This window comes from Dermacentor variabilis, chromosome 1 (assembly GCF_050947875.1).
Source record: "Dermacentor variabilis isolate Ectoservices chromosome 1, ASM5094787v1, whole genome shotgun sequence".
NCBI lineage: Eukaryota > Metazoa > Arthropoda > Arachnida > Ixodida > Ixodidae > Dermacentor > Dermacentor variabilis.
In genome coordinates, this window is record NC_134568.1 from 114703720 (window position 1) to 114721689 (window position 17970).

Below are 17970 nucleotides of genomic sequence, written 5' to 3' on the forward strand. Positions count from 1 at the left end.
GAGGTGCACAGGTTCAGTCCCAGCCGCGGTGGTCGGATTCCGATGGGGTAAAAACACCCGTGTACCAGGCATTTGGTGTACATCAAAGACCGACAGGGGTGTTTGCTTCAGCAGATGTTTGGTGTGTTGCAACACCACACACCCAAGCACACGAGGGTTGGACCCTCCCACGTCGAACCTTGCGCAGCTTATTTGTGCCCGGGGAAAAAGGGATCCTGGGGGTTGAGCCAATGCTGAGGGTTTGGGCCTTCACTCGGCAGAGGCAACACACCCCTTTTGTCTCAGCTTCACGTAGACGACACTCCCGGACTGACCCATCCGGGAGAAATCGGTAGCTGCCTTTTTCTATCCTCCTTTCCACTCTTTGTCTTTCTCTTTTACTTTCAGTCTTTTCTGTCTTCTCCTTTCTTCTGTATTACTTTCTATCTTCTAGGCAGTGAGGGTTAACCCTGTGTGAGTGGCAAACCTAGGTTATGTCATATTCGGTTATAGTGGTAACGTACAGCTGGCGTTTGCAGGAGCTGTTTTACAGGTCCTACAGTGTCCCCTTATAGGGCTCCATGGTGGGTGGCTGGCGTTACTGCCATAAAATACACACTCACTTATGGTCAATTCCTTCCCCCCACTACTTGATCACTCCCTGAAGAGGAGGCGCACCAATGAAACCGTCCAGTTTTTTGGACGCCAAAAAGAAGCATTCCCCTGATTCCATGTAATCTATTCCCAGAAACAAGAAAAGACAGAAAGAATGATCTCACCTTTCGTAGTTGCGAAGTCTCTGATGGAAACTCTTGGTGCAGGCTATAAAGTATTGAAGATGCCGAGCTGTGATCTCCTTCTAGAACTCCGTGGGAAGAAATAACATGAAAATCTGCCTAAGCTAGTGTCATTTGGGGACATCCCGGTGGCAGTTACACCGCACCGCACCATGAACACAATTCGAGCTGTCATTTCCAATGATGTTCTTATAGAATTGATTGAAGCCAAACTTCTGGAGGGTTGGAATGATCACAATGTGATCCATGTCAAAATAATTAAAATGAAGTTGACAGAAAAGAGATCAATACCAAGCACCTAATACTTACATTTGGCTCGAGCAATCTGCCCAACACTATCGAGGCAAGATATGTGAAAGTCCGAGTCAGACCGTATGTCCCAAATCCTCTGCAATGCTTTAAGTGCCAGTGATTCGGCCACAGTTCACAGAACTGCCGAGGCCGTCAGACTTGTGCGGAATGCAGTGCTTACGAATACCTCTCTGAATCATGTAAAAACTATCCCCACTGTGTGAACTGTGATGGGAAGCAAGCCACATACTCGCGGTCCTACCCATCATAGAAAAAAAAGAAAAAGGAATTGTAACAATCAAGGTAAAAGAGAATGTATCATTCAAGAAGGCACGCAGGCGGGTATCGTACCTGCCCAAGAGCAGCTTTGCTGATGTAGCATGTTTGGGGGCAGCGACACAACAGCTTCCGGCGGCTGTCCAGCCCACACACAGTGAGCCACTAATGGCGCCATCTGCCCCCTTGGTGGCTGCAGCTAGCACTGCTCTGCCACCCCAGCAGAAGGGGCCATCTACCTCCATGCTGGTGGTCTCAAAGGTCTCATCCAATGTTTTGTGGCCTTCACATCAAACATTGTCTATCGCTGTTGCACCTCGCAAGAGGCGATGGACGCAACCAGCCAGACGGCACCGCCAGCGCCAAAGGAGCAGCGAGATTCTCGCGCTCGCTCCAAAAAAAGAAAAGCCTCGCATCGCAGGGCCTGACAAGGGCTCTGTAAATTGATTTACATTCCCTAAACAAACAGCACAATCGTTTTTGTCAATACAGAAACACAAATATTGCAGTGGAACGTTAGGGGACTTCTCCATGACCTCGGTGACGTTAAAGAGCTCCTTTGTAATTATAGTCTGAAGGTGCTGTGTGTTCAGGAAACGCATCTCAAATCAGCACACACAAACTTTCTGAGGCATTATGCAATTTTTCACAAAGACTGCCACAATGCTACGTTCTCGTCCGGAGGCATAGCAGTTGTTGTAGATAAGTCTGTTGCTTTGCAGCATTTTTCTCTCCAGACACCCCTTGAGGCTGTATCTATGCAAGCAGTTCTCTTCAATAAGTTAATACCCATCTGTAGCATTCATATACCGCCTGAATTTCACCTCACAAAAAAGAACTTCAATGCCTCATTGACCAGCTCCCAGAACCATACATGATCAGTGGTGATTTTAATGCCCATAACACTCTTTGGGGCAACTCCTGGTGCAACACGAGAGGCCGGCTAATAGAAAACTTCCTAGTAAACTCAGGTGCATACCTCTTCAACAAGAAGGAGCCAACCTATTCTAATCTTTATCATAACTTGTGTACATCAATAGATCTGTCGATTGGCTGTGCTTCTCTTTTCTTTGACTTAGAATGGAAGGTACTCCAAAATCTATTCAATAATGACCACTTTCCAGTAACCTTAAACTTTGTTAGACAACATGTCTCTCCTCCACATGCCCCTAGGTGGAAACTAGCCTCCGCCAATTGGGAACATTTTAAAGAATCAACTTTTTTATCATGAACATTTATCAGCGAATTTAGTATATACGACACAGTAGGGCATATTACCGATTTTATAATTGCTGCAGCTGAGAAATGCATTCCACAAATGAGTGGTAGCTCATGCAAAATACGAATATCATGGCGGAATGACGACTGCAAGGAAGTGCAAAAGAAACAAAATAAAGCATGGGGCATACTACGCCAAGCACCGGCTGTAGAAAATCTTGTTGAATTTAAACACGTCAAGTCACAGGGAAGGAGAATGCAGAGACAGGCTAGGAGAACAAGCTGGGAGAGGTTTCTATTAAACATGAATTCTTACACGCAAGAGGCGAAGCTTTGGAAGGGTCTCAGAAGGCTAAAGGGGCAGCAAATTCACGCGTTGCCCTTGTTTGATAACCAAGGGAATACCTTGGAAGACCAGGCCGACGCCCTTGGCATGCACTTCGAGCATGTATCGAGCAGCACACACTACTCAGAACCATTTCTTAAATACAAGCGAGTACAGGCGAAGCCGACTATATTGAACCCGTTTACATCAAATTATTCTGTATATCAAACAATTTCTGGACACGGTATAGTTACAATGAGTATATATAGCGAAAATTACGCTGACATCGAACAAAAATAGCAGTGACTCCCTACATATCGAAAGTCGAGTGGCAGAGAAGTGCCCTGGAAATTGGCTTTCCCTCGTGGTGGCTGAGAAACCTGTCGGCGTGGCTCCATCCAACCGCTCTCCTTACCGTGACCGCACTGCCTCAAGCGAGCCGTCGACACTCCCCTGCAAAAAATGATCCTGGCCCACCCGCAGCGCTTGCTCAGACAGCCAAACAGAGGCTCTTGTGCCCTCGTCATGCAAGATGGCGAAAGTGCGAGTCGTCTCGCTGCTTTTCTGGTTCATTCTGTGTGCACCTTGTGGGCTTTCTCGAGCAGTGTTGCCGTGATGAAGCGGCAAAATTCGCCTTTCGTCATGATGCTCGAAATCATAAATCGGATTGAACGTGGTGAGATGTCAGATGTCCCCACAGCGTGAAAGATTCTGAGGAGCACTCTCAGCACGATCTTGAAGAATAAGGGGGAGATTAGGGCTAAAGCGGCCAAACTCGCAACCCGGTGCCCGTGGTGCCCGACGCATACGCATGGCCATGTACAAGTGGTTCATCCGAAATTGCTTCAGCCGTGCCGGCTTCCGCGTGCTCGGTGATGACTGTAAATTCTGATGAATGCGACAAAGCCGTTGCCGGTGTTGCTAAAGTTTGGAGCGAGCTGTCAGAATTTCTGGAAGCTGTTGATGAATCAGGGGTGGACGAGTTTGAGTGCTGATGATAGTGTCGCGACCACGGGAGAGCCTGAAAACGAAGACTACATTGCCGACATCGTACCGAGCTTAAGTGAAAGTGGGCACAATGAGGAAAGCAACGACGGTCCTTTGCCCACTCCCTCCGAAGTGATTGGTGCATTCGCACTAGTTCGGTGCTTCTGTGCTACTGTGGAAGGTTGCGACCTCAGCTGCTCTGACTCCTTAGGCAATGTCGAGAAGTGCGTGTGTTGCAGGAAGTGAAATTGCCCAAACAGAAGGAAATGCAGGACTATCTCATGCGAAACTAAGCTAGTTTCATCAATAAAGTGATTTTATAAATGGTATGTGCTTTTATGACATACAATTATTTAGCAGGCTTGTATTGAATTATGCTCTATATCGAACTGATAGGCATTTTTTTCCGAGTTCGATATAGCCAGGTTCGACTGTGGCATAACTTAAATCACTGGACTGTAAATGCTGACTGAATGAACCTTACAACCGTCCTTTTAATATTGCCGAGCTGAGAGCTGCCTTGAGCGTAGGTAGGAGCTCTGCACTAGGAGCTGACAGAATCATTTATGACATGATTAAAAATCTACACACTGACACACAGATGACGCTTCTGGCACTTTTCAACTCTATTTGGGCTGCTAGATGCCTTCCGTCCACATGGAAAGAAGCTATTGTAGTCCCAATATTGAAACAGGGCGAAGATGCATCCAACGTATCAAGTTACCGCCCAATAGCACTCGCAAGCTGTTTATGCAAGCTCTTCGAAAAAATGATAAATTGTAAATGATAAATTGTAGTATTTCACATTTTCTTGAAATGAACAAACTGCTTGACCCTTATCAGTGCGGTTTCAGAGAGGATCTGTCGACTACCGACGATCTCATGAGGATTGAGGCAAACATTTGCGATGCCTTTATCCATAAGCAGTTCTTTCTTTCTGTGGTTTTGGACATGGAAAAGGCGTATGATGCAACTTGGCGATATGGGATTTTACGAGACCTCTCAGAAATGGGTATTTGAGGCAACATGCTGAATTTAATTGAAAGTTACTTATCGCGCCGTACATTTCGTGTAAGAGTCGGCAATGCTCTAGCCAGGCCATTTATTCAAGAAACTGGGGTCCTACAAGGTGGAGTTAAAAATGAACTCTGTGCAGGCATGTATACCGCGGAATATGTTTGATTACATACACGTAGATAATATGCAGTTAAGATTCAAGTCATGTAACCTCACAATCTGTGAGTGACATGTTCAGATTAGCTTGAACAGTGTGTGTAAATGGGCAGGAGAAAATGTTTTTAGGCTAAATCCTCTTAAAAGTTCCTGTGTCCTTTTCACATGAAAAAGGGGCTTATTTGTACAGCCCACTGTAGAGCTGCAACAGACAGCACGTGCCAGTGACCACAGAACACAAATTTCTAGGCATCATACTTGACTCAAAGCTAACTTTATCCCACATATAAAGTATCTTAAAGACAAATGCCTTAAAACAATGAACCTAATTAAGATACTATCGCTCTCTACATGGGATAAGGAGCGATAAGAAGTGCTTCATAAACCTCAACAAGAGCCTTATACGTACATGATTGGACTACCACGCCATAGTGTACCACTCTGGGGCGCGATCGGAGATATTTTGTTCGATACGCGTTCTGTTCAGTTGCTGCAACGTCACAGAGTTGCAGTATGCAAAATTTGTGACAGCGGGGCGGAGAGAGCAGCCAATCAGAAAGCGGTGACCTCCCCGGAAGTTTACTTGCGTCGTTTGTCGTCTGCTTGCAAACAGTGTACTACAAAACCAAATGTTTCTCGTCTTCCAAGTGAATTAAATCTTTATCTAAAGAAATGTATTTTTTTCTTCTCAAGCCCAAACACGTTTTCAAATAGTAGTACGTGTGACTACTGCAATTTATAACTATTAGGTTCTTTGCGTCGTCCCTAGGTGGTGTCGCGCACAGCGAGAAGGAAAAAGAAAAAAAACGACGGGAAGAGTGGCGCACTTTTCAAGAGGCAGCGACAACATCCCAGTGGCTCGCTGGCACCGATGATCTTGTCGATTTCTCTGTACAACCAACGAATTATTTGTTTCGAGAAACAAAAACGACGCCGGAATTCACTTTCTGCCATCTCTTCAAACGCGTTTCGCACCGCCACCCGCTCTCCTCCTTCCTCTAGAAAAGCCAGCGCAACAACCTAAGTTTCCAACGGAAGCGCCATTTTCTAGAATTAAACTATGAATTGGATTCAAACCTGCCATTCCGCAGCCGAAAAGGCCGCCTGTTGGATCCAATCCAATCCACCAGACGCGCCATGCGAAGCCGTATGATCGCTCCAAACTTCTCAACTCCCGTCGCGTTCGGACGAAATGCTCGGTGGGCGGATGATTGACAGGAGCGTGTCGTCATTTTGACGTCACCAAAAACGGGGCGGCACCCCGCGGCTGGCGACGTCGGCGCGGAGTAGGCCAATCGCGCGCGCCGGTAACCGAACGAACGCGCCGAACAACCATCTCCGATCGCACCCCTGGTACGCCCAGTGCCCTAAAGGTGCTGTATCCTGTCCACCATCTACGCATCCGCCTGGCCACAGGCGCTTTTAGGACAAGTCCTGTGGCAAGCCTTTACATAGAGGCAAACGAGTGGTCACTCCTTCTACAAAGGACATACTCCAGCTTCACGTATTTTCTAAAAGTAAACACTAACTCAGAACGCCCTTCCTATTCAACTATAAATGACATTACTAGTGCCACACTCTTTCAGAATCGACCTGCAGTGAGAGAGCCTTTCCAGTTGCATGTGCGGAGTCTCAGCAAAGAAGTAGGTACAGTCCAACCCACTTATAACAATATTCAAATGCCACGAAAATTCGATTGTTATAACCGATAATTGTTAAAACCAGGTTGCATGAAAAAAATAAAAATAGGGGGATGGCAGAGCTGATCTTAGCAAACTATATTGGCAGGGAGGCCAGTGCCCCTCCCCGCCACCTTCCTCCATCCGGCTGCTGGTTGTGCTCACTCATTTAACTGCTTCCTGGGCGCACCGATCACGTGTAACAAGCCGCAGCTGTCGGCGTTAAAGAATGACATTGCTATAACTGCAAAGAGAGGTCATGGGTGGCAAGTGATATGCAAGCACCGCCGAGACAGGGCCTTTTAAAAAATGCGAGGAGGTTGCCACGGCAGCCTGTCAGCTTGAGAAATCCAGAAGAAACGCCGAGGCGAGATCGCCACACGCGTCTCGCCATGTACATCGCACTGCATTGCACGAGAAAACCCTATGTCCGTCAGCCTTGCCGACATTCTTCTCCAAGGTGTCCAGGTGCTCCATGTAGTGCAGGAGAAAGTTCCTCGCAAAAACGAAGCCCCGGAGGGACTGAATCATCTGCCGGGCCTACTGTGAGGACAAAGTTAGGCAGCCTGCCCTACCGCGTCATCGCTGCCATCGTCGCCGTCGTTATCCAATGCAAGCACGTTCGCAACGATCGCCTCATCGGTTAGAAGCACTTAGTTTCCAAATCTATAAGTGTGTGCTTTCTTTTCACCGGCAACGTTGTGCACTGCTGGTTATCAGCGGGCAGGTCAGTCATCTTCCGTTTCGGCAGTGAGTCAAAAGAGGCTGAGAAGCCATGTGGCCAGGAACGATTTCGACGCAAAAGACGAACACGGACGATTACGCTGTTTGCAGAACTGTGCATTTGGCACGGTCCATAAGTGTTTCAGATGGTGGCGTGGCGTAGAGATGGGCACAGCCCATTCGTGTTCGAAAGGGTGGAAGGGCGACGGTAGAGAGGCGTACGGAGAAGGCTGGAAAATAAGCGTGCGGTGGCCGTTCGAGCAGTAGGCTATCGTGCAACGGCTCGAATTTCTCGTTTTCTTTTTTTTCTTATCAAAGATTTCGCATTTCAGTACCTTTCGGCTCGGACACCTAGCAGCCAGACTTCATCGTTATAACTGATAATGCGGCATCGGGGCATTCTAGTAAGCGGGTTAATTCACCATGCAAAACATACAAAAGCTGACAGTGCAGCAGCTTCTCATTGTTATAACTGATATGTTGTTAAAACCGGTATCATTATAAGTGGTTTCAACTGTATACCACTCCTTGAACATTGTCTCATTCCTCCAGCAAAGCTGTTATCGCCATGGCAGTGGCAGCTTATAGAATGAGACACATTGTTTATTCAAGTCATTATGCATGCTGAGAAGCACAAATTAAGATGCACTTCCTTGAACTTCAGGCGAAATACTCATGCCAGGAGTATTACGCTGATGCATCAAGATCACATGCTGGTGTGTCTTATGCAGCATTCGGACCGTCTTTCTCTGAATCCGATGTTCTGCACAGTGAAATGAATATCATTATGGCTGAGGCATACGCAGTATAATCAGCTGTCAAACATATTAGGAATATGAAAATACAAAATCCATCATATACACGGGCTCTTTAAGTGTTGTAAGATCCTTAAGTTCGTTTCATAAAAGTAAAAATTCGGTGCTACATGACCTTTATTCTCTCCTGTGTGCAACATGCATATTTAATCAGCATGTCACAATATGCTGGGTCCCTGGACACAGAAGCATCTAGGGTAATATACTCGCTGGCAAAACCACTACGTCAATAACAACAAAAGACACTGACTCGTTTGTAGCTGTTCCTGCCATAGATTTGAAGCCTTTCTTACGAAAAAAGCTTAGAAGCTATTGGCAGCATTCATGGGACTCTGAAACCTCTAATAAGCTTCATGTTATCAAGCCACGGTTAGGGAATTGGACAACCATAACAAAAACACGATGAACCGAGGTCATCATGTGTTGACTGAGAATCGGGCACACATATAGCACACACATTTACCTCTTGACCAGTGATGGACCACCTATGTGTGGTAAATGTGGTGAGGCATTAACTATCCTGCACGTCTTACTGGAATGTCATGGAGTAGAAGCTCAAAGAAAAAACACTTTGTTTACCATACCATCAGCAAGTTCCACTCCATCCAGCAATGTTCCTTGGCAGTGAGCCACTTTTTGGCAGTAAATCTGTTTTAGTTATTTTAAATGATGTTTCTTTACTGCATGTTATACACACAAGTGATCCGTAGCACAGCCTCTTACCGGAGGCTGCTGCTGCAATTATAGCATTTAGAGCACGTGCTTCCCTTCCCTTGCATACAAGGGCCTGCGTGAGGCATTAGTGCTCCCCAATTATTCGTACATTTTAATCATGCAACCACTTCGCAATATATTTTGTTCATAGCTCACCTCACATGTCATAGTTTTAATACATGTACATTATCTTTTACACCTTTTACAGCCAATGTTTTAGGCCACTATACAGCCAAGTTACATCAATCCCATTTGCCATTGAAGGCATCATCAAATGCCTCATACTATCTCCTGGCGCTCTTTGGCCATTATTGGCCCTTGTGCCATTAAACCCCATTCATCATCATATACATCAAAGAACCACAGATGATCAGAATTAATCTGAAGTCCTTCACTGTGGTGCGCCTCAGCTACATTGTGGTTTCGGCATGGAAAACACCATAATGTAATTTCATTTTAATTTTATTTACACACTTATTTGTTATTGATATAAATTTTGCTAGAACCTCATGGAGCGTTAACCACTTAGAGCATCAATCTGGTTAAAATGAGCACAATTTTTGTGCATTGTCATTACATGTACATAGTAGTTTATTTTTTGATGTCATGTTGTGGCATTTTACATGACTAAACTGAGGTGCTTAAAGCAACCTAACATGCAATTAGCATTACAGTCCTAATTGACAATTACATCCAAAACAGGGCAGGCTGTTTTGTAACTGGTAATTAGTACATTGAGGCAAAGTATGACATTAAGTGAACAACAAATGGTAATGGTAACAGCTCAAAGATTGCGTATAAAACCTCAGGCCAAAGTTTATTTCACACCATTCATCTCGTGCAAACAGTAATAGAGTGTGAAAAGTAGGTACAGTCGAACCCACTTATGATGATACCGGTTTAACAATGTATCAGGATATGACAAGGAGCAGCCAATGCACTGTCAACTTTTGTATGTGTTCTATGGCAAAATAAAACACTTACTACGATGCTCCCACAATGCGTTATTGATTATAACAATTAAATCTAGCTACTGAGTGCATGCGCTGAAAGCGAAAACAACACAAAATTCTCTGGAGAAAACAAAGAAAACACAAGCGACTTTGCCGCACCCGCCTTTGTGCCACGTGCCTCGCATGGCATGCCTTCGTCGCATTGCATTGGCGACCTCGCATGCCCCTATCCCGTTTCCCTTCCACCCTCTCACCAGCATTGGAGGGGTGGAAGGGAGATGGTAGAGGGCCGTCAAAGGCATGCCATGCATGGCACAAAGGCGGACCTGGCGTCGCATCTTCCTTTTATTTTTTCCCCCTGGATTTCACATTTCTTTTCGCTGAGACACCTTGCAGCCAGATTTATTTGTTATAGCCACTAATGGGGGGTGGCGGCTTGGGAACATTGTAATAAGCTGTTTATATTACCATAGAACAGTCACAAAAGTTAAAATTACAGCAGCTACCCATTGTTTCTTCTGAGTATTGTTAAAACCAGTAATGCTATAAGTGGGTTCGACTGTACTTCTTTCTGTCTGATTAAAATGTTTGAATGTTTGTCTCCTCTGCTTCTTTTCGTGCAACCCAGTCATAACAATTATCGATTATAACAGTGGGATTTTCCACGCTTGAATATTGCTATAAGTGGGTACAATTGTAAAACTACTTCATTGTGTCGGGAAGAAGAAAATTGAGCATGAAAATTTGCAAAATTCTTTATTGTTCTTGTTTAGTTCCTATCATTCTTGATTGGAGCAATCTTTGAAGTTATGTTGTCTGAGATTATGCCTTTGTTCATATGTTAAAAATGTCTACTTACGCATGTGATCACTCTGTGCGTACCCCCTCTGTGGCAATGCAGGTACCAAATAAACAATAAACAAAGGAGCTCCTGTGAGCAAGAAAATTAAATAATTTATTTATTTTAATACTCTCAATTGTCCAGAGGCTTTACAGAGAGGAGAGGCAAGAACAGATATGAGTTTTAGCGATTGTATTGAAGTTCTTAGAGTTTGAGATGGCGGTGATGGAGGCAGGGAGATGGTTTCAGGGTTCCAACGTTCTTTGTACAAATGAGTCTGGATTAATTTTGATGTGACAAAGGGGTACACCAACTTTTTGGGAATGATCAATGCAAGATTATATGAACGATGGCTGGTGGAGCAACTTTTCCTTAAGGGTCTGCCTGGAAGAAAACATTGTATTGAAAAGGCATATTAGAGAACACTTTCGGTGCAAAGTGAGATCTTGTAGTCAAGCATTAGTTTCATTGAGGAATCACTGAAATAACGAGTGATTCCCCCCCCCCCCCCCCCCGAAATCATGTGGCATACCCCCCCCCTCCCCACCCACGCCACCACTCCTCACACATTCCTAAAGCGCCGCCAGACTTGGCAGCTGTTCATCGGTCAGCATTATGCTGCCTTGTTCACTCCTTTTAGATGGCGGTAGTTATCGGCCTCTCTTGTAATGTGAAGGACAGTTTTCTCATAGATTCCGCACCCGCGCAATTAACTCGAGATGCGTTCAGTTGTCACCATCTATTCAACCATCACGCCCATAGCTGTTGCTTTTGTTAGTTCAACCTTCTTTGTTTAGGCTGATCCTGGGATCAGTAGGGGGATGCGGCTGTTACTCAGCTGGTCTGTACTCTCATGGAACGAGTTGCGGCCAGAGAAAACATCAATTGCGTTTAACTTTTCCCTTTGCTTCATTATTTCCTTGAGTTATGGCTCGCCGCGACGCTGGCAGATGCCCGGAACCATCTACACGTGATATGGGTTAGATAAGGTCGGAAATAAAATAATGTGAAAGAGAGTCCATCATGAAACCCTGCAATAACCCTTAACCCATAAGCAAGATGACTGTCGCCCGTTACCTCGTCTGTTTTTCCCTAATTGTATAGCACTTTTCGTGCAAAATTGGCAACTGGAAACAAAAATCGCAAGGAGTTGAGAAATTAATCGATCTACTAAGGGAGAGAGCCAAGGCAACAACCAAACTGCAAGCAAAAGTGAATAATAAAGAAGTTAACCGTTGTTTATGAGAATATTTATGGATCCACATCTTTTTATTTAAAAAGGAAGTAGAGAAAACGCCACCGGAAGTGGAGAACAATTACTTGTTCTGAATGTTGCTTCTACAGTTATCGGCCGAACCGCCTCACCTAGCCACTTCTCTGCTGTGCTTATGCGGGTGTTTTTCTAACCTTTCGCGGTGAGCGCAGTACGTCTGGAATCGCAGAGTCCTGCGCTCTGTTGTATGGGACTGGCGGCCGCACAGCATTACGCAATTCGCGGAACTGTCAAAACTGATCAACAAGGCGAAAATAACTGATATTCGAAACTATAACATGAGAAAGACTGAAGAACCGTACAAAATGAACGCAGCCTGAAATCAGTAAAAAAGAAACCTGGCATAGGACAAACCATGATGTATGCACTAAAAGATAAGAAGAATAATATCATCAGCAATCTTGAAGATATAGTAAAAGCAGCGGAAAAATTTTAAGCTGACCTGTATACAGTACCCAGAGGAGTCACGATACCTCACTTAGAAACAGTAATGAACAGGATACAGAAACTCTTCTATAACTAGCGATGAGGTCAGAAGGGCCCTGCAAGACATGAAACGATGAAGATCGGGAGGAGAAGGTGGAATAACAGTCGACTTAATCAAAGATGGAGGAGACATAATGCTTGGTTGAAAACTGGCGGCTCTTTATACGAAGTGTCTATCGACTGCAAGGGTCCCAGAAAACTGGAAGAATGCAGACATTATACTAATCCACAAAAAAGGAGACGTTAAAGAATTGAAAAATTATAGGTCTATTAGCTTGCTCCCAGTATTATATAAAATATTTACCAAAATAATCTCCAATAGAATAAGGGCAACACTGGATTTTGTCAACCAAGGGAACAGGCTGGCTTCAGGAAGAGATACATTACAATGGATCACATCCATGTCATCAATCAGGTTATCGCGAAATCTGCAGAGTAAATAAGCCTCTCTATGTCGCTTATATAGATTACGCAAATGCATTTGATTCAGTAGAGATACCAGCAGTCATAGAGGCACTACGTAATCAAGGAGTACAGAACGCTTACGTAAAAAGCTTGGAAAATATTGCTACATGCGTGTGGTATTTGTTTGTTTGAACGAGGCGCGTGGGCGCCATCACTCCAGAAAAGAGGAGGAAGAACGAACTGGGCTCGCGCTGTGAATCTAACCGGTCAGCGCTGCAACCGTTGTTGTAAATATAATCTGTAAATAGCTTCTCGTCTTACTGACTCGTCCTTCGCGTAAGAATATCTACAGAGGTTCTACAGCTACCTTAATTCTACACAAGAAAAACAGGGAGATACCTATAGAGAAAGGGGTCAGACAGGGAGACAATTTCTCCAAAGCTATTCACTGCGTGCTTAGAAGAATTCAAGCTATTAAACTGGGAAGGCCTAGGAGTAAAGGTCGACGGCAAATATCACAGCAACCTTCGGTTTGCCGATGATATTGTTCTATTCAACAACAATGCAGACGAGTTACAACAAATGATTGGAGACCTTAACAGAGAGAGTCTAAGAGTGGGGTAGAATATTAATACGCAGAAGATGAAGATAATCATAAATAGCCGGGCAAAGGAACAAGAGATCAGGATCGCCAGTCGGCCACTAAAGACTGTGAAGGGCAACACTGGATTTTGTCAACCAAGGGAACAGGCTGGTTTCAGGAAGAGATACTTTACAATGGATCACATTCATGTCATCAATCAGGTTATCGCGAAATCTGCAGAGTACTACTGCAATGTGTACATGTGCCTAGGTCAATTAATCACAGGGATCCCTGATCATGAGAAGGAAATTCACAGAAGAATAAAAATAGGTTGGATCGCATACGGCAGAAATTGTCAGCTCCTGACTGGAAGCTTACCATTATTACTGAAAGGTAAGGTGTGCAATCAGTGCATTTTGCCAGTGCTGACATATGGGGTGCAGTCTTGAGAGCCAGTTAAGGACCGCGCAAAGAGTGATCGAACGAAGATTGCTAGGCATAACGTTAAGAGAAAGAAAGAGAGCGGTTTGGATCAGAAAGCGAACGGGTATAGACGATATTCTAGTTGACATCAAGAGGAAAAAAATGTACCTGGGCAGGTCATGTAATGCGCCGGTTAGATAACCGTTGGACCATTAGGGTTACAGAATGGGTACCAAGAGAAGGAAAACGCAATCGAGGACGACAAAACACTAGGTGGAGCAATGAAATGAGGAAATTCGCGGGTGCTTGTTGGAATGGGTTGGCGCAGGACAGGGGTAATTGGAGATCGCAGAGAGGCCTTCGTCCTGCAGTGCACATAAAACAGGCTGATGATGATGATGATGATGATGATGACGACGACGACGACGACGATGATGATGATGATGATGATGGAGTTGTTGCCCCCCCCCCCCGAAAAAAAATCCTGGGTACGTGCCTGGCTTGCCATAGGTAATTGGAGCCTATTAGCAAGCCACAGAGTATGGGATATCTTTAGAAACTAAGTAATCATCCACCAGTAGCTGGCCTTGAGTTCTCAATGCTTGCACAAATGTATTGTCCACCGCTGGCACAGCCACATTGTGGCAAATGGCAGGGATGATGACAGCCTCTATGCTGAAAACTTCTTTGCTGTATCGATTTTGAAATAGCACTTCAAATACCTTGCTCTTTTCCGAAGTGCTTCTGAAGGCGTTTAGTTCTAGTCATGTCTCTCTAACCAGCTTGAAGTTAAGCTTTAGAGCCACGCCTTCTTGTATGAAAGGTCTTTGGCTACGTCCATCCAGAATCCCTCGGACTTATCTGCTTTTGTCATTGCTGACAGTCTGTGTTAAGAATGCCTGGAGATCCATGGCATTGTTTGTAGTGTGTTGGTTGGTGGCTGATGTGTCTTTGCAAGAAGAAAAAGTGCAAGAAGAAACACACATCATGCTGCTTGCTTACATAAGGTCCTATTGTCATCATGGTCCTCTTATAATTACGGTTACACATGCTTCACACATGTCTTCCGTAGCAAGAATTGCAAGCAAGCTTGATTTGGCAGTCTTTTGCTCGATGGCCTCCTGACGTGCAGCAGAAGCACCGGTTGTCTTTTGTCAGCTGTTCTTTCTTGACAGCAAGAGGTATATCGGCATTGCAGCCACACGTCCCACGTTGATTAGCTCGACAGAAGAAACATTCCAGACTTGAGGCAGATCTAGCATGCAAAACTGATGCTGTAGGTGTACCGCTAAGTCATCTGTCGGTAAGTTTATCTATGGCAGGTCATTGAGATGGTGACACGCATTGCTCTCTGCTTTCAAGCTCTACTCACATGAACTGTAAGTGATTGTTGAGTTCGGCATCTGACGAAGCTGCTGGCAAAACTGATGTAGAGGCTTGTGTACAGTGACTGTCAGATGATTGGGCCCTCAGAGTGATGCTTCATTTTTCATGTGTGAAATTGAAAATGATGTCGCAGAACTGAAGGACGATAATCAGCTTACCTGAGTATGTCAGAGTTGGCACATTCAGTGCACACAAATAAACAGTGGATGTATAGCTGCACGGCATCATACAATTGGCGCAGACCACATATCTCGTTGGCTGACTTCACATTCGGAAGATGTCGCAGTGCCGTCAAATGTTGCTGAATGATCCTTGTTCGATATCCGAATCTTTCCTTCAGCAGTGCAATGGCGTCCACATAGCAAGGTTCAGACGTGGGCAAACCTGTGATTGCTGCTGCTGCATTGCCAGTCAGAAAGCTTTTGAGGTAGTAAAATTTGGTGGAAGGTGTCAAATCATTGTTGAGGTGAATGGAGTGTTGAAATTGTTCCCAGAAGCCTGTACACTGAATAGACCATTTTATAATAGCGTTTGTTGCCTTATGTTAAATGCAAGCACCTTTGCCGAATGTTACGGTACGCATCCCTTCAAGACTGTTAGTTTAATGTATGGGAATGCAAACATAAGGAAGTCATTAAAGAACAGGGCGCCATAGGGTGTCTCATGCCAAAGGTATCCAAGCCAAGACAATCTATTAGCAATTACCCTGTTGTTGCTATGCAGACGTGTCTCGTTAGGCCTACAGATGGCGGAATCGCTGAATGATCGCAGAAGTTGGAATACTATGCGTTCATAACTAACATTTATTATTATTATGATACAGTCGAATCTCATTAATTCGGACACGCCTAATTCGAACATTCGGTTTATTCGAACTGATGCTGTGGGCCCGTTAAAGCTGTGTGTATATAATGCCAATGGGCGAAAACGCCCTGTAATTCGAACGCGCAAACATTTGCGACGGTTAATTCGAACATACTGCGCTCCGACAGTGCTCTCAGCAGCGCGCCAAATCATGTGGCGGCGCCTCCGACTAGCATTCCGCTGACCCCGTCATATCGAAAAAGCTTAGGAGAGACTTCTCAACACCGCGCGAGAAGAAAAAAAAAAAGAAGCCATGACGGAAATTTGTGCGCAGGCATGTGCAGGCGCGCATCACCGATTACTTCTGTTCGTGACGGGTTAGTGTCGCGGCACCGCCATGTGCCCCATAGAGTCAATCTATAAGAACGTCTGAAATTTCGGACGCAAGAAACCTTCGCCGTCCGACTTACCGGACATTTTGCCATGACCGCAGGTCCAAAACGGCATTAATCAAAGCCACCACCACCACCGCCGTTTTGATTATCGCACCGCCTCGAGCCTGCGCTCTCGCACACAGATCCGCTGGCAACGCTAGGCCTAGCTACTTCAACGTTCGCTATTAAGCTTTTTGCTGTTCGGTGCCGTGTTTTTCATTGCAACAATTTGCCGCTGTTAGCAATGGCGCCGACTTCGCCTTTGTAATTCTCGCCACTATCTTCGGAGCGCGAAAAGCACCGCGCGTTGCATAATACCGGTTCCGGAAAGTTAACTTCGTCCCAATACAGAAATTTTACGCGGTGGAGCATACCAAAAGTTCGAAGGGGCAATTGTCACGGGACATGATGTTTCCTTTTATTATACACGTGTGTACCCACCACCTCTTATTACAGTACGAGCACCGATATGCCTAATCATCATCATCAGCCTGGCTGCGCCCACTGCAGGCCAAAGGCCTCTCCCATACTTCTCCAACTACCCCGGTCATGTGCTAATTGTGGCCATGTTGTCCCTGCAAACTTCTTAATTTCATCTGCCCACCTAACTTTCTGCCGCCCCCTGCTACGCTTCCCTTCATCAACGATGTCATAACTCGCGTACTCGCGTTTGTTCCCTCACCCAATCTGCTCTTTTCTTATCCTTTAGCGTTACACCCATCATTCTTCTTTCCATAGCTCGTTGCGTCATCCTAAATTTAAGTAGAACCCTTTTCGTAAGCCTCCAGGTTTCTGCCCCGTAGGTGAGTACTGGTAAGACACAGCTGTTATACACTTTTCTCTTGAGGGATAATGGCAACCTGCTGTTCATGATCTGAAAACGCCTGCCAAACGCACCCCAGCCCATTCTTAGTCTTCTCGTTATTTCGCCTTACGCCATTATACGCCTAATAACTGACTGTAATTTGTAAATACATGTGGATAAATCTTGTGCAACATCCCACTCACATGTTAGCTCAGTGCACATGCGCCACTGCAGGTAATTTCTCCATTCAATTAGCTTCCTTTAATTGGAACAAATTTTCAGGCCCTGTCGAGTTCGAATTATCAAAATTCAGCTGTATTTATTATAACTCTGCGTTTATTATTTATCTTCTTTTTCTACAGCTTTAGGCATAGCTCTCCCAACAAAGGACAAAATACTGTCACACAACACACACACGGTGCTATGTTCACACACACATGCCGTGCACTGTGTATTGCTCTTTTATCCTATTTCGAGTGCGCTATGCCTAAGACTTTTAATATGAAGTGCCAATAAGCCGAAAGTGCAAACTTATGCTTACTCAAGTTTGGGTCTGACCAAGGTCTTATGAAGTTAAAGCTTCATGGTAGTGGTGGCATG

At 45.0% G+C, this 17970-nt stretch overlaps 1 protein-coding gene across 1 annotated transcript in view; it reads left to right on the plus strand.

Annotated features, from left to right (window-relative positions):
- The window catches only part of Kpc2 (Kip1 ubiquitination-promoting complex subunit 2), a 75862-nt gene that overhangs the window by 29061 nt on the left and 28831 nt on the right, over positions 1-17970 (plus strand). The gene's annotated exons all lie outside the window — the stretch shown is intronic.